The 23,024-nt window shown below is 36.2% G+C and overlaps 1 protein-coding gene across 3 annotated transcripts in view; it reads right to left on the bottom strand.

The window, feature by feature from the left end:
• The window catches only part of VMP1 (vacuole membrane protein 1), a 153,638-nt gene that overhangs the window by 55,420 nt on the left and 75,194 nt on the right, over positions 1 to 23,024 (bottom strand). The window lies entirely within an intron of this gene.

Here is a 23,024-nt window from a genome sequence, read left to right as displayed (position 1 = left end):
ATAGCAGCGTTATTTACAATTGCAAAGAGATGGAAACAGCCAAAATGTCCATCAACAGACAAGTGGCTAAACAAACTGTGGTATATACATACGATGGAATATTATGCAGCTTTAAGGCAGGATAAACTTATGAAGCATGTAATAACATGGATGGACCTAGAGAACATTATGCTGAGTGAGTCTAGCCAAAAACTAAAAGACAAATACTGTATGGTCCCAATGATGTGAATCGACACTCGAGAATAAACTTGGAATATGTCATTGGTAACAGAGTTCAGCAGGAGTTAGAAACAGGGTAAGATAATGGGTAATTGGAGCTGATGGGATACAGACTGTGCAATAGGACTAGATACAAAAACTCAAAAATGGACAGCACAATAATACCTAATTGTAAAGTAATCATGTTAAAACACTGAATGAAGCTGCATCCGAGCTATAGGCTTTTGTTTTGTTTTGTTTTGTTTTGTTTTGTTCTTACTATTATTACTTTTATTTTTTTTCTCTATATTAACATTCTGTATCTTTTTCGGTTATATTGCTAGTTCTTCTAAACCGATACAAATGTACTAAGAAACGATGATCATGCATCTATGTGATGATGTTAAGAATTACTGATTGCATATGTAGAATGGTATGGTTTCTAAAAAAAAAATGGACAGCACAATACTACCTAATTGTAATGTAATTATGTTAAAACACTGAATGAAGCTGCATCTGAGCTATAGTTTTTTTTTCTTATATATTTTTGTATTTTTTATTTTTATTTTTATTTTTTCTCTATATTATCATTTTATTTGTTTTTCCGTTGTCTTGCTATTTCTTTTTCTAAATCGATGCATATGTACTAAGAAATGATGATCATACATCTATGTGATGATATTAAGAATTACTGATTGCATATGTAGAATGGAATGATTTCTAAATGTTGTGTTAGTTAATTTTTTTTAATTAATAAAAAAAAAGATGGAGAGAAATAACATACTCTTAAACACGGTCAATGAAAAAAATGCTAGAGAAATCAGTAGCTCTCTGGAGATGAATGAAAAAGAGAATACAACATATCAGAACTTACGGGATATGGTAAAAGCTGTGCTGAGAGGGATATTTATTGCCCTAAATGCCCATATTAAAAAAGAAGAGCAAAAATTGAGGATTTAACTGCTCACTTGGAGGAACTTCAGAAAGAACAGCAAACTAACCCCAAAGCAAATACAAGAAGAGAAATACCAAAGATTAAAGCAAAATTAAGTAAATGAGAGAACAAAAGAACAATAGAAAGAATCAATAAAACCAACGTATCATTATACATTATACATTCATCTTCAAGAAACATGGCTACTGGAACACAGCTCTGCAGTTTCAGGTACTTCCCTCTAGCCTCTCTAATACAACTTAAACTAAAAAGGTGATATCTATATAATGCGTAAGAATAACCTCCAGGATAACCTCTAGATTCTGAAATCTCACAGCCACTGACACTTTATTTTGTCTCATTTTGCTCTTCCCCCTTTCGGGCGAGAAGGTTTTCTCAGTCCCTTGATACTGAGTCCAGCTCATTTTAGGATTTCTGTCCCATGTTGCCAGGAAGTTCCACACCCCTGGGAGTCATGTCCCATGTAGAGAGGGGGAGAGCAGTGAGTTTACTTGTGTTGGCTGAGAGAGAGAGAGGCTACATCTGATCAACAAAGAGGTTCTTTGGGGGCCTTATTTTAATTAGGCTTAGCCTATCCTCTGCAGGGATAAGTTTCATATGAATAAACCCCAAGATTCAGGGGTTTTGATTTGGTTGACCCCACTGCTTGTGAGAATATCAGGAATTCGCTGAATGGGGAAGTTGAATTTTGCCCCTTTCTCGCCATTCCCCCAAAGGGACTTTGCAAATACTGCTTTAGTCATTGTTCAAAAAACTATTCATGGGGGAATATTTTTTTAATGAAAACATATATATATATAACAAAAAACAAACAAAAACATCCTTTTTTTAAATTTTAAAAACTTTTTTTAAAATACCAAAAAACCACCAAATACAAAAATTCTTAATTTTTGATCATTCCATTCTACATATATAATCAGTAATTCACAACATCATCACATAGTTGCATATTCATCATCGTGATCATTTCTTGGAACATTTGCATCTATTCAGAAAAAGAAATAAAAAGAAAACAGAAAAAAATTCATACATACTATACCCCTTACCCCTCCCTTTCACTGACCACTAGCATTTCAATCTAAATTTTTTCAACATTTCTTCCTCCTATTATTTATTTTTATTCCATATGTTTTACTTCTCTGTTGATAAGGTAGATAAAAGGAGTATCAGACACACGGTCTTCACAATCACACAGTTACATTGTGAAAGCTATATCATTATCTTCAAGAAACATGGCTACTGGAACAAAGCTATACATTTTTGGGCAGTTTCCTCCAGCCTCTCCATTACTTCTTGACTAACAAGGTGATATCTATTTAATGTGTAAGAATAACCTCCAGGATAACCTCTTGACTAGGTTTGGAATCTCTCAGCCATTGACTTTATTTTGTCTCATTTCATTCTTCCCCCTTTTGGGCAAGAAGGTTTTCTCAATCCCTTGATGCTGAGTCTCAGCTCATTCTAGGATTTCTGTCCTACATTGCCAGGAAAGTCCACACCCCTGGGAGTTATGTCCCACGTAGACAGGGGGAGGGCAGTGAGTTTGCTTGTTGTGTTGGCTGGAGAGAGAGACGCCACATCTGAGCAACAAAAGAGGTTCTCTGGGGGTGACTCTTAGGCCTAATTTTAAGTAGGCTTAGCCTATCCTTTGTTGGGTTAAGTTTCATATGAACAAACTCCAAGATTGGGGGCTCAGCCTATACCTTTGGTCATCTGCACTGCTTGTGAGAATATCAAGAATTCAGCTTGGGGAAGTTGAATTTTCCCCTATCTTTATGCCAGTACCATGCTGTTTTGAACACTGTAGCTTCATAATACGCCTAAAGTCAGGTAGTGTGAGACATCCAACTTCATTCTTCTGTCTCAGGATACTTTTAGCTACTCGGGGCACCCTGCTCTTCCAGATAAATTTGGTTATTGGTTTTTCTATTTCTGAAAAGTAAGTTTTGGAAAATTTAATTGGTATTGCATTGAATCTACCAGTCAATTTAGGTAGAATTGACATCTTAACTATATTTAGTCTTTCAATCTATGAACGTGGTATGCCCTTCCATGTATTTAGGTCTTCTGTGATTTCTTTTAACAATTTCTTGTAGTTTTCTTTGTATAGGTCTTTTGTCTCTTTAGTTAAATTTATTCCTAAATGTTTTATTCTTTTGGTTACAATTGTAAACAGAATTCTTTTCTTGATTTCCCCCTCAGATTGTTCATTACTAGTGTATAGAAACACTACAGATTTTTGAGTGTTGATCTTGTAACCTGCCACTTTGCTGTACTCATTTATTAGCTCTAGTAGTTTTGCTGTGGATTTTTCAGCTTTTTGACATACAGTATCATATCATCTGCAAACAGTTAGAGTTTTACTTCTTCCTTTCCAGTTTTGATGCCTTGTATTTCTTTTTCTTGTCCAATTGCTCTGGCTAGAACTTCCAACACAACATTGAATAACAGTGGTGTTAGTGGACATCCTTGTCTTGTACCTGATCTTAGGGGGAACGTTTTCAGTTTTTCCCCATTGAGGATGATGTTAGCTGTGGCTTTTTCATATATTCCCTTTATCATGTTGGGTAAGTTCCCTTCTATTCCTATTCTTTGAAATGTTTTCAACAGGAAAGGATGTTGAATTTTGTCAAATGCCTTTTCTGCATCAATCAAGATGATCTTGTGGTTTTTCTGCTTTGATTTGTTGATATGGTGTATTACATTAATTGATTTTCTTATGTTGAACCATCCTTGCATACCTGGGATGACTCCTACATGGTCATGATGTATAATTCTTTTAATGTGTTGCTGGATTCGATCTGCTAGAATTTTGTTTAGGATTTTTGCATCTATATTCATTAGAGATTGGTCCATAGTTTTCTTTTTTTGTAATATCTTTGTCTGGCTTTGGTATGAGGGTGATGTTGGCTTCATAGAATGAGTTAGGTAGCTTTCCCTCCTCTTCAATTTTTTTGAAGAGTTTGAACAGAATTGGTACTAATTCTTTCTGGAATGTTTGGTAGAATTCACATGTGAAGCCAACTGGTCCTGGACTTTTCTTTTTGGAGCGCTACTTAATGACTGACTTAATTTCTTTACTTGTGATTGGTTGGTTAAGGTTGTCTATTTTTTCTCATGTCAAAGTTGGTTGTTCATGCCTTTCTAGAAAGTTGTCCATTTCATCTACATTTTCGTATTTATTAGCATAAAGTTGTTCATAGTATCCTATCATTACTTACTTTTTTCTATGGAGTCAGTGGTTATATCTCCTCTTTCATTCTGATCTTATTTATTTGCATACTCTCTCTTCTTCTTTTTGTCAATCTTGCTAAGGGTCCATCAATCTTATTGATTTTCTCATAGAACCAGATTCTGGTTTTGTTGATTTTCTCAATTGTTTTCATGTTCTCAATTTCATTTATTTCTGCTCTAATGTTCATTATTTCTTTCCTTTTGCTTGCTTTGGGGTTTGCTGTTTTTATTCTACTTCTTCCAAGCAGACAGTTAAATCCTCAATTTTTGTCCTTTCTTCTTTTTTGATACAGGCATTTAGGGTAATAAATTTCCCTCTTAGCACTGTCTTTGCTGCATCGCATAGATTTTGATGTGTTATGTTTTCATTTTCATTTACCTAGAGATATTCACTGATTTCTCTTGTAATTTCTTCCTTGACCCATTGGTTGTTTAAGAGTATGTTGTTGAGCCTCCACATATTTGTGGATTTTCTGGCACTCTGCCTATTACTGATTTCCAGCTTCATTCCTTTATTATCTGTTTCTTAATGATCCTCTGTCTAGATGTTGTGTCCTTTGATGGGTTTCCCTTGTATGTGATGGATTGCTTGTCTCTTGCTGCTTTCAAGATTTTCTCTTTTTCTTTGACTTCTGACATTCTGATTAGTAAGTGTTTTGGAGTATGTCTATTTGGATCTATTCTCTTTGGAGTATGCTGCATTTCTTGGATCTGTAAATTTTAAGTGTTTCATAAGAATTGAGAAATTTTCAGTGATAATTTCCTTTATTAGTTTTTCTCCTCCTTTTCCCTTCTCTTCTCCTTCTGGGATACCCACAACACTTATATTTGTGAGCTTCATATTGTCATTCAACTCCCTGAGTCCCTGCTCATATTTTTCCATTTGTTTCCCTATATTTTCTTTTGCTTGTTGGATTTCAGATGTTCCATCCCTAAGTTCACTAATCCTATCTTCTGCCTCTTGAAATCTAACATTGTAGGTTTCCACTGCTTTTCTCATCTGTTCTACTGTGCGTTTCATTCCCATAAGTTCTGTGATTTGTTTTTTAAGACTTTCAATTTCTTATTTTTGTTCATTCCTTGCCTTCTTTACATCCTCCCTCAATTCACTGATTTGATTTTTGATGAGGTTTTCCATGTCTGTTTGAACATTCTGAATTAATTGTTTGAACTCCTGTATCTCATTTGAATTGTTGGTTTGTTCCTTTGACTGAGCCATATCTTCAATTTTCCTAGTGTGATTTTTTACTTTTTGCTGGCATGTAGGCATTTAATTACCTTAATTAGTTTATTCTGAGACTGTTTTCACTTCTTTTACCTAGGGTTTTCTTGCTGGATGAATTTATTGTCTGTCTGTTCTTTGACATTCAGTTCAGCTTTTTCTTGACCACAAGAAAAAGAGAGGAGAATTTTTCAGTTCTTGTTTTCTTGTTTCTTGCCCTGTTTGCATGGTGCCTTTTCCTCCCCAATCTTAGGAGGGTCTACTTAGGTATTATAGACCCCAGCTGTATTTTTCCAGACCAAACTGGCCTCCTATCAGGAGGAAAGAGTCACCTGCGTCAATTTTCCCTGAGGATGAGACCCAGCAGGTTGAAAAACTTTCCTGTGAAGTGTCTGGACTCTGTTTCTCTTATCCTGCCCAGTATGTGGCATTTGTCTGCCTGCAGGACACACCAGCATAAGACGATGCGGTACCTTTAACTTTGGCAGACTCTCCCTGCTGGGAGCATGGTGGAGACAGAGGAGAGGTCGCAGGCTTCAAATTACCAAGCCCTGGGGTCTGAATTCCTTCAGGGAGGGATTCCACCTGAGTTGGGCCTCACCCCTCCTCTGGGGGAAGGCACAGGCTCCAGACAAGCTCTCCCACAAGCTTGTTTCTGTCTATGTCTGGGGCAGTTGCAGCCTGAGAAGCCCTGCCACTATATCCAAAGGCAGTCAAGCCTTTGTAGAAACACAGCCACAAAAACCCCTGTTTCATTTCTTTTCTTTTTCTGTCAGCCCTGACCCCTTGGCGCCAGGGTAAAAATCAGTGACCTCCACTTTTACCAGGTTCACCTGAGCTGGGAGCCTATTTTTAGTAGTTAGAATTTTTAAATTAATTCCACAATTGGTGTTTGGTTGTGCTCAGACCCTGCTGCTGGAAAAGTCTCTTTACTTCTCCTTTGGAGAAATGGGGGAGGGGCGCTGGCCACCACAGCGTAGGGAACTCACGGTTCTGGGTGGGTTCGCAGCCGGTCCAGCTTGTCCAGACTGGGGTACGCTGTGTGTCCAGTCACTGACATGGCCCCAGGAGCTGTTCTGTACTGTTTCTGGTTATTTAGTAGTTGTTCTGAAAGACGAACTAAATCCCACACCTTGCTAAGCCGCCATCTTGGCACCTCCCTCAGTAAAATATTCTTAACATATGATCATTCCATTCTACATATATAATCAGTAATTCACAATATCATCACATAGTTGTATACTCATCATCATGATCATTTCTTAGAACATCTGTGTCAATTCAGAAAAAGAAAAAAAAAAGAAAACAGAAAAAAAATTCACACATACCATACCCCTTAACCCTCCCTTTCATTGATCACCAGCATTTCAATCAAGTAAATTTATTTATTTCTTTATTTGCATGGGCAGGCACCAGGAATAGCACCCAGGTCTCTAGCATGGCAGGCAAGAACTCTGCCTGCTGAGCCACCGTGGCCCGCCTGACTACTAAATATATTTTAACATTTGTTCCCCCTATTATTTATTTTTAATTCTTTGTTTTACTCATCTATTGATAAGGTAGATAAAAGGAACATCAGACACAAGGCTTTCCAATCACACAGTCACATTGTGAAAGCTGTATAATTATACAATCATCTTCAAGAAACATGGCTACTGTAACAGAGCTCTACATTTTCAGGCAGTTCCCTCCAGCCTCTCCATTACATCTTGACTAACAAGGTAATGTCAATTTAACGCGTAAGAATAACCTCCAGGATAACCTCTTGACTCTGTTTGGAATCTCTCAGCCATTGACTTTATTTTGTCTCATTTCACTCTTCCCCTCTTTTGGTCGAGAAGGTTTTCTCAATCCCTTGATGCTGAGTCTCAGCTCATTCTAGGATTTCTGTCTTAAATTGCCAGGAAAGTCCACACCCCTGGGAGTCATGTCCCACGTAGACAGAGGGAGGGAAGTGACTTTGCTTGTTGTGTTGGCTGGAGAGAGAGAGGCCACATTTGAGCAACAAAAGAGGTTCTCTTGGGGGTGACTTAGGCCTAATTTTAAGTAGGCTTAGCCTATCCTTTGTTGGGTTAAGTTTCATATGAACAAACTCAAAGATTGGGGGCTCAGCCTATACCTCAGGTCGTCCACACTGCTTGTGAGAATATCAAGAATTCTTCACTTGGGGAAATTGAATTTTCCCCGTTTTTCACCATTTCCCCAAGGGGACTTTGTATATACTTTTTTATTCACTGTTCAAATCACTCTGGGATTTATTGGGGCATCACTTTGGACAAACATACAAAATCTTATGCCTTACTCAAGATTCCATGTACTTATGGTGTTCAATTAAGCTGTCCACAAAAGTTATATTAGGAACTGCACTAACTAAAATATAAATTTTGTACTAAATAAACATTTTTTGCTTTAGTCTCACACATAAGTTAAAATTTTTAATTATTAATTACCATCTATTTTCAGCACCCTGCAGTAATGACATTCCTTTGTTCTTCCTCATGCAAAAACATTTTTGAATTTGTACATTTAGTCACTATCATTATACACTCTAGGCATTCCTAGATTATACCATCTCAGTCTTTATCATCTATCTTTCTTTCTGATTTCATTTGTGCCCCCAGCCCTCCTCTCTCTATCATTCTCACATTCAGCTTCATTCAGTGTTCTAACAAAATTGTACTACAGTTAGGTAGTTTTGTGTATCCATTTCTGAGCTTTTACGATCAGTCCTTCACAGGCGAATTTTTTTTTTAATTTTTAATTAATAAAAAAATTACAGGAAACACAAACATTCTTAATATGTGATCATTCCATTCTACATATATAATCAGTAACTCACAATATCATCACATAGTTGCATATTCTTCATCATGGTCATTTCTTAGAACATTTGCATCAATTCAGAAAAAGAAATAAAAGACAACAGAAAAATAAAACAAAAACAGAAAAAAAAATTATACATATCATACCTGTTACCCCTCCCTTTCATTGATCACTAGCATTTCAAACTAAATTTATTTTAACATTTGTTCCCCCTATTATTTATTTTTATGACATATTTTCTACTCATCTGTTGACAAGGTAGATAAAAGGAACATCAGACACAAGGTTTTCACAATTACACAGTTACATTGTGAAAGCTCTATCATTATACAAACATCATCAAGAAACATGGCTACTGGAACACAGTTTTACATTTTCAGGCAGTTCCCTCCAGCCCTCTCCACTTCCTCTTGGTTAATAAGGTGATATCTACTTAATGTGTAAGAATAACCTGCAGGATAACCTCTAGGCTCTGTTTGGAATCTCTCAGCCATTGACACTTTGTCTCATTTCACTCTTCTCCCTTTTGGTCAAGAGGGTTTTCTCAATCCCTTGATGCTGGGTCTCAGCTCATTCTAGGGTTTTTCTCAATCCCTTGATGTGAGTCTCAGCTCATTCTAGGATTTCTGTCTCACGTTGCCAGGAAGGTCCACACCCCTGAGAGTCATGTCCTACATAGACAGGGGGAGGGTGGTGAGTTTGCTGGCTGTGTTGGCTGGACAGAGGCCACATCTGAGGAACAAAAGAGGTTCTCTTGGGGGTGAGTCTTGGGCCTAATTTTAAGTAGGCTTGATCTATCCTTTGTGGGATTAAGCCCCAAGACTGTGGGCTCAGCCTATAGCTTTGGTTCGCCACACTGCTTGTGAGAATATCAAGAATTCAACTGGGGGAGGTTGAATTTTCCCCGTTCTCACCATTCCCCAAAGGGAACTTTGCAAATACTTTTCTGCTCACTGATCAAATCACTCTGGAATTCACTGGGGCATCACTCTGGACAAACCAACAAAATCTCATGTCCTATCCAAGGTTCCATGTACTTATGTTGTTCAACCATACTATTTACATAAGTTATATTAGGAAATGCACTAGTCAAAATATAAATTTTGTACCAAATAAACCTTTTTTGCTTTAGTTTCATACATAAGTTGAAATTTTAAAATATGAGTTACCATCTATTTTCAGCACCCTGCAGTAATGACATTCCTTTGTTCTTCCTCATGCAAAAACATTTTTTAAATTTGTACATTTAGTCACTGTCATTATACACTCTAGGCAATCCTAGATTATACCATCTCAGTCTTTATCGTCTATCTTTCTTTCTGATTTCTTTTGTGTCCCCAGCCATCCTCCCTCTATCATTCTCACATTCAGCTTCATTCAGTGTTTTAACATAACTGCATTACAGTTAGGTAGTATTGTGCTGTCCGTTTCTGAGTTTTTACATTCAGTCCTGTTGCACAGTCTATATCCCTTCAGCTCCATTTACCCAATATCTTACCCTATTTCTATCTCCTGATGGTCTCTGTTACCAATGAAATTCTCCAAGTTTATTCACTAATGTCAGTTCATATCAGTGAGACCATACAGTATTTGTCCTTTTGTTTCTGGCTAATCTCACTCAGCATAATGGCCTTAAGGTCCATCCATGTTGTTACATACTTCATAACTTTATTCTGTCTTACAGCTGTATAATATTCCATCGTATGTATATACCGCAGTTTGTTTAGCCACCCATCTGTTGATGGACATTATGGCTGTTTCCATTTCTTTGCAATTGTAAATAATGCTGCTATAAACATTGTTGTGCAAATGTCCATTTGTGCCCTTGCCCTCATGTCCTTTGAATAGAGACAGCATATAGATGGGCCCAATTCCCTAATCCATTCTGCCAGTCCATGTCCCCCGATCAGGAAGCTTAATCCATCAACATTCATGGATGCTGCATGGGCAGTACATTCCTCTACCATTTTGCCTTTTGGTTTTTATATGTCCTTCTAATTTTCCTTCTTTTTACCTTTACTCATAGTCTTCCTTTCTGCACTCTTCTCCACACCTCTCTCTTCTGCCTTTGTATCTGTCTCTAGTGCTCCCTTTAGTATTTCTTGCCGAGCTGGTCTCTTGGTCACAAACTCTCAGTGATTTTTTTGTCTGAAAATGTTTAAATTTCTCCCTCATTTCTGAAGGACAATTTTACTGAATATAGAATTCTTGGTTGGCAGATTTTCTCTTCAGATAATTTAAATATATCATCCCACTGTCTTCTCGCCTCCATGGTTTCTGCTGAGAAATCTACGTATAGTCTTACTGGGCTTCCCTTGTATGTGATGGATTGCTTTTCTCTTGATGCTTTCAAGATTCTCTCTTTCTCTTTGACCTCTGACATTCTGATTAGTAAATGTCTTGGAGTACGTCTTTTTGGATCTATTCTCTTTGGGGTACGCTGCACTTCTTGGATCTGTAATTTTAAGTCTTTCATAAGAGTTGGGAAATTTTCAGTGACAATTTCCTCCATTAGTTTTTTTCCTCCTTTTCTCCTTCTGGGATACCCACAACACGTATATTCATGTGCTTCGTATTGTCCTTCAATTCCCTGAGTCCCTGCTCATATTTTTCCATTTTTTCCCCTATATTTTCTTTTTCTTGTAGGATTTCAGATGTTCCATCCTCCAGGTCACTAATCCTGTGTTTTGCCTCTTGAAATCTAACACTGTAGGTTTCCATCTCTTCTACCATGCCTTTCATTCCCAAAAGATCTGTGATTTGTTTTTTCAGACTTTCGATTTCTTCTTTTTGTTCATTCCTTCCCTTCTTTATATCCTCCCTCAATTCACTGATTTGGTTTTTGATGAGGTTTTCCATGTCTGTTCGTATATTCTGAATTAATTGTTTCCGCTCCTGTAGCTCATTTGAATTGTTGACTTGTTCCTTTGACTGGGCCATATCTTCAATTTTCCTAGTGTGATTTGTTACTTTTTGCTGGCATGTAGGCATTTAATTACCTTAATTAGTTTATTCTGGAGATTGCTTTCACTTCTGTCACTGAGGGTTTTCTTGCTGGATGTCACAGGGGAATTTTATCAAACATTCCAAAAAGAACTAACACCATTCCTGAGCAAACTTTTCCAAATAACTGAGGAAAAAAGAATACAACCTAACTCATTTTATGAAACTAACATAACTTTAATACTAAAACCGGATAAAGATGCTGCAAGAAAGGAAAACTACAGACCAATCTCCCTAATGAACATAGATGCAAAAATTCTCAACAAAATGTTAGCAAATCAAATCCAGAACATTAAAAGAATTATACACCACAACCAAATGGGGTTTAACAGGTATGCAAGGATGGTCTAACACGAGAAAATCAGTTAATGTAATACAGCACATTAACAAAACAGCAAGGGAAAAATCATATGATTATCTCAATTGATGCCGGAAAAGCACTCAACAAAATTCAACATCCTTTTCTGATAAAAACACTTCAAAAGGGAGGAATCAAAGGTAATTTCCTCAACATGATAAAAGGCATATATGAAAAACTCATGGCCAGTATTATCCTCAATGGTGACAGGCTGAAAGCTTTCTCCCTAAGATCGGGAAATTGACAAGGATACCTTCTGTCACCACTATTATTCAACATTGTACTAGAAGTTCTCTACAAGAGCAATCAGGCAAGAAAAAGAAATAAAAGGCATCCAGATTAGAAGGAAGAAGTAAAACTTTCATTATTTGCAGATGACAAGATACTATACTTGGAAAACCCTAAGAAATCTACAACAAAGTTACTTGAGCTAATAAATTCAGCAAGGTGGCAGGTTAAAAATTAATGTGCAGAAATAAGTAATGTTTCTACACACAAGCAATGACCTATCTGAAGAGTAAATTAAGGAAAAACTTCCATTCAAAATAGCAATTAAAAGAATTAAGTATCTAGGAATGAACTTAACTAGGGATATATGTAAAGGACATATACATAGAGAAGTACATATATTGTTAAAAGAAATCAAAGAAGTAAATAACATTGTTAAAAGAAATCAAGCAGACAATCCCTGCTCATGGATAGGAAGGTTAAATGTAGTTAAGATGTCAATTCTACCCAAACTGATCTATAAGATTCAACATAGTACCTAATAAAAATTCCATCAACCTACTATGAAGATTTGGAAAAGCTAGTTTCCAAATTCATCTGGAAGGGAAAGAGACCCTGAATAGCTAAAAAGATCCTAAAAGAGAAGAACAAAGTGGGAGTATTAACACTCCCTGACTTTAAAACCTATTATAATGCCACAGTGATCAAAACAGCATGGTACTGGCACATAGATAGAAGTATTGACCAAACGAATCTAATCGAGAGCACAGAAATAGACCAACAAATCTATAGCCAAGTGATCTTCGACAAGGTCCTCAAATCCACTGAACTAGGACAAATTAGTCTTTTCAATAAATGGGCTTGGGAGAACTGGATATCAATAGTCAGAAGAATGAAAGAGGACCCTTACCTCATACCCTATACAAAAATGAACTCAAATTGGATTAAACACCTAAACGTAAGAACCAGTACCATAAAGCTGCTAGAAGAAAAAGTAGGGAAACATCTTCAAGACTTAGTAATAGGAGGTGGCTTCCTAAACTTTACAACCAGAGCACAAGCAACAAAAGAATAAATAAATAAATGGGAACTCTCAAAATCAAATGCTTTTGTGCCTCAAAAGACTTTGTCAAAAAGGTGAAGAGACACCTAACTCAATGGGAGAAAATATTTGGAAATCACGCATGAGATAAAGGTTTGATATCCTGTATTCATAAAGAAATCACACAACTTAACAACAAAAGAACCAATTATAAAATGGGCTAAAGATATGAACAGACCTTTTTCTGAAGAGTTAAATACAGATGGGTAAAAAGCACACGAAGAGATGCTCATTTTCATTATCTATAAGGGAAATGCAGATGAAAACTACAGTGAGATACTACCTCACACCTATAAGAATGGCTGCTAGTAAACAAACAGTAAACTACAAATGTTGGTAAAGATGTGGAGAAATTGGGACACTTGTGCACTGCTGGTAGGAATGTATAACAGTACAGCTGCTATGGATGACAGTCCTGCGGTTCCTCAGAAAACTAATTATCAAGTTGCCCTATGATCTGGCAATACCACTACACGGTTTATACCCAGAAGAGCTGAAAGCAGTGACACAAACAGAGATTTGCACACTGATGTTCATAGCAGTATTCACAATCGCTAAAAGATGGAAACAGTCCAAGTGCCCAATAAGTGAGTGGATTAACAAAATGCAGTATATATATACGATGGAATATTAAGCAACAGTAAGATGAAAATACGTCCTGAACCACATAATAAGATGAATGAGCCTTGAGGAAATAATGCTGAGTGAAATAAGCCAGAAACAAAAGGACAGATACTGTATGATTACACTTTTAGGACCAGCATTAAAGGCATAATCAGAGATGTATAATACAGAATATACGGGACCTAAAGATACACAGATGCTTGAGACAGCTGTATAGTTTGCAAATGAGGCTGAACTTAATTGTAAGAGAACAGACAATTACAATTTTAATTGTAATTAAGAACAAACTTAATTGTAAGTGAAGGTGGTTCACTAGTGGGTCTATAAGTAATATTATCATATTGAAGGTAAACATGATTGAAAGGGGTTGTATAGACTCATGCATCCCACCAATTAACACAAAAATATAAATAAGTCCTTGCATGAACTAATGCAAAGGTATGAATCTTGTACAAAGAGTGTATAATTTCAGGGTATAGGGAGAAAACTGCTATTGCATGCTATGGGCTAGATTTAACAGAAAAAAATCAACAGTATTGCAGCAATACCAGGGGTACAAGAGTCAGGGGAGGTTTGGATTTTCTATTTGGTGAGGGTATGTTTACTAGCTATCATTCTCTGGGGAACAATGAAATTATCCAAAGTTGAGAGTGTTGATGGACTGCTGACTTTGGACATTATATATGCAGCACAGTAGATACAAGTGACTGAAAGATGCACTGACTGAGAAGTACACTGGCAAAAGATGGTGTAAACATATGATCAAGCACAGTGCTGCTACAAAAAGGAATGAAATTGTGAGGCATGTAATGAAGTGAATGAACCTGTGGGACATTTAGTGAGGCAAAGTAAGCCAGAAACAAAAGAGCAAATACTGTATGATCTGATTTAGAAAATACTTATAAGAAAACTGGGGCCTACATTGTAAGCTCTTATAGCAGTCACACTTAGCCTGGAATGGTAACTGTTTTTTCTGGATTTTGAGGGGCTGTTTTATATATGTATAAGCTGATATTTAGAGATAACAGTGAAGCTGATCGGGTGGGGATTAAGTTAATTCAGAATACAGGGGTAAGGAAGACATTGCCTATATTTTAGAACTTCACCAACTCTTTGAGACCAAAGGAAAACAGTTTTAGCATGTCCATAATCTAGGTTTTCTGTAGCACATAATCAATCAACTTGTCTGGATGGATCATTTAAACAATCCAAACACAGGAAGCCCATAATAAGAATGAGAATCCTGTATAGCTTAATGTAATGCCTGGATACATACCAGAGTATATTAAGCAGATAATCAAACAGTATTAGCAAAATCCCTTGAGGGATGGGAGAAAAATTATGGAACTACTAAACTTTACCATCAGGGAAACCCTGGATACTGTGCCAAATATTAGGAACACCCAAATCAACAGGCTAAGTCCTTGATCTTGAGGCTTGCTCTTGCAAAGCTATGTATATAGTGGAGAAGCTTAGTCTACCAACAGGTATGCCTAAAGAGTCATCTCCGGAGGACCTTTATGGTTGCTCACATGTAGACTTTCTCTCTCTAAGCCCAACTCTGCAACTGAAACCACTGCCCTCCCCTCTATGTGGAACATGATATCCAGGAATGAAAGTTTCCCTGGTGGCATGGGAGAAGACCCCCAGGGATGAGCCTGGACCTGCCACTGTGAGATCAACAATGCCATCTTGACCAGAAGGGGGAAAAGAAGTGAAACAAATAGGGTATCAGTGGCTGGGAGAGTTCAAATTGAGTCGAGAGGCTACACTGGAGGTCACTCTTATGCATGCTTCAGTTTGACATTGCGACCTATCATAACTTGCCAAACCCCAACCAAAACCAGTCCAGCCAATCCTAAAGAACACTAAGCATTATGCAAGATTCTATAAAGGTTCCATGTACTAAAACCTACCAGATGGGTCCCTGGACTAGATAAGTCTTGAGATGCAGAGGGGCAAGCCTTTCTAGAACTAGTTCCATCCCCATCTCCCATATTATCAAGAGGCCCTTCCAACATGAAAAGCTAGAATGGGAATAGCCCAAATATCTCTAATGAGTAGGAAAAAGATCAAAGATGATGGTGGAGTTATACAGAGAAGGTTGGGTTTAACAAATGAGTATGAGTGTTGACTCATTATAATGATATTTCTGTTGGTCTCCAGTGTCTTAGAGGAGCTATAAGAAAAAACGAAAAATCATGGGAACTGTAATCCTTACCAAACTTTAAAATTTGTTCTATAACTACTTGTTAAAATATACTTGGAAATTTATTGCTTTTTTGTGTATATGCTATATTTCACACACAAAAAACAGCAGAAGCAGAGGATGTCTCCATGTGATAGGAAGCTAAAATGCTACCGAGCAAAAGTGGTGGGTTCTCTGCCCCACGTGTTCAAATTACCAATTTCTGAGACAGTGGGGTTTCAAAGAGGGAAAGAGTTTATACGAAGTTTGAATTCTGTTTCGCCACTTAATTGGCAAGGTACTTAAAAAAAAAAAAAAGAGTCAACAGGAGTGATGCTGGTTGGGGTTGAGCAAACCATGGGCAATCAACACTATCTAGTAGAAGCCTGCCTAAGAGTTGCCTCCAGAATAGTCTCTTGACTCAACTTGATATCTCTTGGCCACTGATGCCTTATTTTACTAGGTATCTTTTTTTTCTTATTTTTTTTGGCATGGGCAGGTTCTGAGAATTGAACCTCGGTCTTCGGCATGCAGCTGAGAACCCTGCCACTGAGCCACCGCTGCCTGCCCATCTAGTTATCTTTTAATGCCTCTTTTCCTCCCCTTGGTCCGGAAGGTGTTGTCGATCCCATGGTGCCAAGACCAGACTCATCCCCGGGAGCCATGCCCCACATGGCCAGGGAGAACTTCACCCCTGAATGTCATTGCCCCATGCAGGCATGGGGCAATGACTCTTCTTGCAGAGCTGGGCCTAGAAAGAGAGATGCCACATGTGGGCAACAAAGAAGCTACCTGGGAAGTACTCCTGGGCCTTGTCATGGACAATCTTAGCTCTCCCTGATAGAAACAAGTTTCAAAATGGCAAGCCTCAAAAATCAAGGGCCTCGCTCATTTTCCTGGGAGTCCCCTGTGGTTGAGAGGGTACTGGGGCTCTTCCTAGATGGGAAAGTCCACAAGGGATTCCACCAACACCTCCCAATTATCAGCCTACCACAGTCTAAGATGTGTTCTGGCAGTATACCAAGTTACACAGAACTATAAGGCCTCGCTCTCATTCTGGACCGCAGGAGTCTGGGTTGTTCAGATGGGCTATCCAGACAGGTGACTTAGACTATGTGTGAAAGAAAATTTAGGTTCTAGATAAAATAAAGCTTTCTGCCTTTGGTCCCATATAGTAGGGGAAGGTCTAGAGTATAGACACTGTCCTCTTTTACTCCTTTCAGTTTTAAGTGCCTTATTCTGACATACACTGACTAACAAGGATCACCTGGCTTTGATGAAAGCCTCCAACAAGAAAGGGAGCAGACACACTCGTAGTAAAAAGAACAGGAACTTGTAGATGAGAGACAATGCTGTAGCAACAGAAAACTTGAGAGAAATCAAGTAGCTTCAAAAAGATAAGAGAAACTGGGAATATAATACCATTTTTTTTTTTTTTTGGTGTGGTAACAAATATATAAAACTGTCATTTTCACCATTTTTAAATGTATGATTCAGTGGCATCAAGTTACTTTATACAACGTTCTGTTACCATCATGACCTTTCATTACTGAAACATTCTCTTTACTCAAAAGACAGACTCATTACCCGTTAAGCAATAACTCCTTATTCTCTTCTATCCACAGCTCCTGGTAACCTCTAATCTACTTGCTGCCTAGTTTTGTTCTTCTTATATTTCAGATAAGTGGAATCATATAACATTTTGTCCATCTGTGTCTGGTTTACTTCACTCAGCATGTTTTCAAGGTTTAACCATGTAGCAGAATGCATCAGCACCATTCCTTCTTATGGCTGAATCGTGTTCCTTTGTATGAATACCCCACACTTTATTTATGTATTCATCTATCAGTGGATATTTGGGTTGTGTTCAAGTACCTACTCAAGTTTTTTTTTTGTTTGTTTCTTGGGTATATACCTAGAAGGAGAATTGCCAAGTTATACAGTAATTCTAGGTTTAACTTTTTGAGGAACTGCCAAACTGTTTTCCATAGAGACTGCACAAAATTCCTTTTTGAAAATAAATATATGACAACAGAAAAAGGTAAAGTTGAGGAAATATCACAGAAAATGAAATAAATATTAAGAGCTAAAAGATTAAAGTGTAGGTATAGGAGGCTTACCATCAAAGTAACTAGAATTACAGAATGTAATAGAGAAATAGTATAAAAATACTTCCAAAAACCAAATGGACTTTAGATTGACAAGATTTGAGAGCCTAGCAGAATAAATTTAAAAGAGTCTTACTTGATAGATGTATAAATTGAGGTTTCTGGAAAGTAGTATGTATAAATAAAATTAAAGTCCTTTCACTTATCTATTCTCACATCTGAGGGGGATGTTGGGGAAGAGTACCTCAAAGATATAGGAAACCATTGTTCAAAGAAGTACAAACTAAGGAATGATTAGAGAGATTGAATCAAGCATCACAGTTCAAAAAACAGATGACAGTTTCAAATATGACTCCCCAAATACAAAGTCACACTTAACTGCAGGGCAATGTGTTGAAATTCAGTGGCTCTCACATGGGTAACTCTATTAGTCCTAAAAGGTGATCAGCAGCAGATGTTAGTTTAATTTCTTTAATGATGGTTACATGATTTTTCTAAACAAAGCTAAGGGGGTCAGATTAATTGGTAATAACTATTAAGACCATAAAAATAGCCAAACATTTTATTTTTATAATTCCACTCCTAGAACACATCTTAAGAAATCAAAGACAATGCACGAATATTTATATAATGTTCTAGTACTTATTATTTATAATAGTCAAAATGGAATCTAATTGTTCAAAACGGAAAGCTGTCAAAACAGTTTATAAATCAGGACATTGCTGAGGGTATGAACTCCATTTTGCTGGAGAAAATATATGTAATATATGTGCATATAAAAACAACAGAAATGTTGAGGAATAGTAAACATAACAGGAGATATTAATTTTCTATTTCAGAATTTCTTTCCTGTGTTTTTCTTTCTTTTTTTTTTTTTGGCAATGAATACATCATAGTCATTTAATTAGGGGGGAAAAAACCCCAAATGGAACGTAATAACTGGCTATTTTTTTTTTTTTACCAAAAACTAACCTGTGATCTAAAAATATTTCTATTACAATGGCTATTTTTCTAAGTTTGTTCTTTCAGCAGCCATATTACTACTTAAGTTTATAGGAATGTCCACATTTAAAAAAGAAAAATTGCTGCCAGTGGTAGCTGAACAAGGACCAACAAATTAAATATCTGGATAATATATATATTTTAATCTAAATGCATTAAAATAAAAACCATACATGTGTATGGTTTTGCTACTCTCCAATTTCAGATTTTTCTGATTCTTGATTCATTATTCAATGTGACGTTAATCTTCCCAGCTTTGTATCATTCTGCATAATTTTTGTATTCATTCAAGTAACTGATAAAATTGATGGCCATGCAGCCACACACTAATATCTACTTCTCCAGGTTGATAGCCATCTGCAAATCCTAACTAAAGAATACACAGGGAAACTGATGTGGCTGAATTAGTGTTTTTCAAACTGCAAGACCCATCAGTGAGTTGCGGAATCAACTTTGAAGGGTTTTAAAGAACCTTAAAAGAAAAGAGAGAGAAACACACAAAAAATAGAACATAGAACATCAAAGTGTATCTTATGTACAAGGACAGGTATTATTTTGTGAAACCTTCATTTGAAATAACATATATGTGCACCAAGGCAAAAAGGACAATATATTTCTCTGTAGACAGTGCTAATGATCTCTAAAGTCCCTCCTGAAGTGCTGCTATCAGTAAGCCTACGTTTATCCATCTTAAGTAAAGAAAATCATGACATCCTACTAACATTATCAGAAAAGAAAATTAAGTTAATCTAAAGATTAGTTCGTAGTATGAATAAAAAAGGTAAGTTTTAGAGTTGTTAGTATGACATTTTATATTCTTAAATATTTGCTTTTCTTTAAGTCTCTCTTTCTCTCCTCAGTCTCTACTTGAGTAAATAAAACTACCACCACCCCAGTCACCCAATTTCGATCTTAATAGTGATCATCCTTTTCCATACCTCCCATTTCTATCATCTGCCAAATACAATTGATGCTAGATCAAAATATCTCTTCTATATCTCTCCCTTCCTCTTCCCTTATAACTCTAAAGTCCTCATTTTCTCCTGCCTGAACTCTTGCAATAAATTTCAAAGCTACCAGAGAACACTTAACACTTTAAGTTGATAATAAGGACCTTCTATAATCTGGTTCTAATCTACCTTTAAAATAGTACTTGCTTCTGTTGTTGCTTTGTCCAACTTAAAATAATTGTTGCTCCTCATGAATTCTTTGTGTTTTCTGCCTTCCTTGCTTAAGCACAAGTTATTTTCCTTGGTCTAGAATGCATCTGTTTCATCTTAGTGAGTTCAAAATCTCATCCTTCCCTTACACAATACTGTTATTATTTGTAGCCTCTTGTAACACTGCCATTTGTATCTCATTACATCAATAGATCACAAACTTTATGAGGGCAGGATCTGCTTTGTGTTTAAAGAGACTGTGTGATATGATAAAAAAAAAAAGTTAGACAAGCCCTCAAAGCATTAGTTTACATATCTGAAAAAAAAGACACCAAAATCCTATATAAATTTAGTCATCACCATCATTCATTTCTGTATTTCCATAGCATTAAGTACAGGGTCATGACAGTGTCATGAATACAGCACATGCTAATGAATTAATGTGTAAAAGTAGACTATAAACTGTAGAATAATATGCAAATAATAATCATCCTTAGACAATAAATACTTTAGAATTAATAACCAAAGTAATAGTTCCACATTTTTCTTCCTTTTACCCCATACTTTAATTATATTGGGGAGATGTATTCTGCAACATTTATTCCAATACCTTTCATTCTGTTAATTAGCTATGGCTAATTACAATTAAAGTAAAGAAAAGAGAAAGGAATTTCAATGATCGACATACATATATCAAAAAGTACGAAACATGGTAGCCCATGACAAACTCTGGGATCTGTCCTGTAACCACTTTTTTGAAGAGCTCTTTGAAAACTATTGCTTTTTTATTTCTTTGCTTTGTATATATGTTATACAATACAACAAAAAAAAAGTTAAAAGTAATTAGAAAGTAAAAAATACTTTGCTGTGTTCTGATTAGCTTATGAACTCTACATGTAAACAGGCTTATCTATGATATTGAGGATCAGACTGCACTGACACATTTGGCATCCAAGCCATAGCATAAAAATTTAAAGCTGCAAGTCTACATAGACTTAATCCATTTCAAAATGCTGATTTTATATATAGATAATAATTTTTAGATAAATTAAATGATATAGATTAATTACTGCATATAAAGAATGGCAGGTGTAACAGCTCTTATAGTCGGGATATTCACCCTTCTATGTCTAGAGATGAATGGACATGGTTTCAGTAAATGGAATGTATCAGTAATGCTGGCATACTGAATTTTGGCCCCGTGTCTATCTCTAAACATGTGACGTTAGGAGGAAACAATTTCTCAATCTGAAGTTATCTATTAAATTAGAGGAATGGTATTTTCCAATATTACTTCAGAGTTAATGTAAGGGTCAAATTAGACACCAGGTTTTTAAGAATTAAAAATAATAAAAATCTGATTACTATTAAAAATTATTAGCATTAAGAGAAGCACTATGAGGTCAGGAAGAGAGGCATAATATTTAATTGAGGATAAGGCAAAGCAGATACAAGGACAACTTGCCTCTTTCCAAGCAGGCTGATGTTTATAGCTTTTTACTTCACTTGTTTTATATTTGGCTAATCTACATTCATGTTTAAAAGTTTTATTTTCAATAAAAACCTCTAATTGTCCTTGGTTGATTTCCATTTAATAATGCTTGTATATTAAGCCCACCACATATTAAAATGTTTTTTGTTTTCTTTTCCAGGGCAATGGCTTCTAAGTGTTTTTTGGGGGGTCAGATTCCTCTGAGAAGAAAATTATGAGCTCATTCCTCAAAAAAAGAGTGCATACATATATGGACAAACACATGTACACACAACAACGAAACCAACATTTCAAATAGTTTCATAGGTTAATGAATAAATTTGGGGAAGCAGAAACATTTTATAAACAACCTTCAAAAACTGTTTTATATCATTTTTATTTATATCTATTTTATTTCTAATGTTCTTAGAAGTTTTCCTGCAAAAACCTAGTCACTTACTTTGAAACACTGAGATGGAGGTGGGCACAGTTTGTACGCAGCTTAAAAAGCCTCAGCCAATTATGTCTAAGTCCGGAATTTAGCTTTTTCAGTTTCAGAGGTTTACTTTGGTCCATCTGGAGGATACTCTAAACCAGTCAAGAGTAGAGTCATTAAACTGGCTTAGGGAAAGGCTAATTTGAACTGCTGAAAAGTTTCATTTAAAAAGAAAGTTCTACTGTTGACAAATACAGAGAGTATTACACATTGCTAACTAGTTTAAAGCTTCAATGACTACTTCGAAATGCGATATAAGTGATATATTCAATTCACTCAACAAACTTTCAACAGCTCTGAGCACAGTGAGGGGTAGAAGGAAGATGAGGTCAATTGCTGCTTTCAAAGAGCTAACAGTTTTCAGAGGTGAACCATATCATAAGTTTTCATAAAAATGATATATAAGTAAGTTCAGAGAAAGGAGAGATTAATTTTAGAGGAAGTGGGTATGCAGGCTTTCTGAAGAATCTAACTTTTTTTTTTGAACCTTGAAGAATGGATAGAATCTCTATTTTTATCCATATATTTTTACATATATGTGCATTTAGAAATTGCTGGGAGGGAGGGGAAATGACATCTTACTAAAGCTATAAATTTATTTGGAAAAAAACAAACTTTACTTGCTAATAGTACAAAGTGTAAATTTATCCAAATTGTCCTTTCATTTCAAACATAATTTGAAATTATTTTTCATGCTTAAAAAACATGGTAAACTTTGATATTTTTGGATTTAAAAAAAATCAATTCAGAAATGTAGGATGTTGAACTCAGAGCCTGGTTCACCTGTTCATCCCCTTCACTTATGCAACAGACTGCTTGGTAACACTTATGAATACATAAAATAATATTTTA

The sequence above is a fragment of the Tamandua tetradactyla genome, chromosome 6 (genome assembly GCF_023851605.1).
Source record: "Tamandua tetradactyla isolate mTamTet1 chromosome 6, mTamTet1.pri, whole genome shotgun sequence".
In the NCBI taxonomy this organism is placed as follows: domain Eukaryota; kingdom Metazoa; phylum Chordata; class Mammalia; order Pilosa; family Myrmecophagidae; genus Tamandua; species Tamandua tetradactyla.
This window is presented reverse-complemented; position numbering and strand designations above follow the sequence as displayed.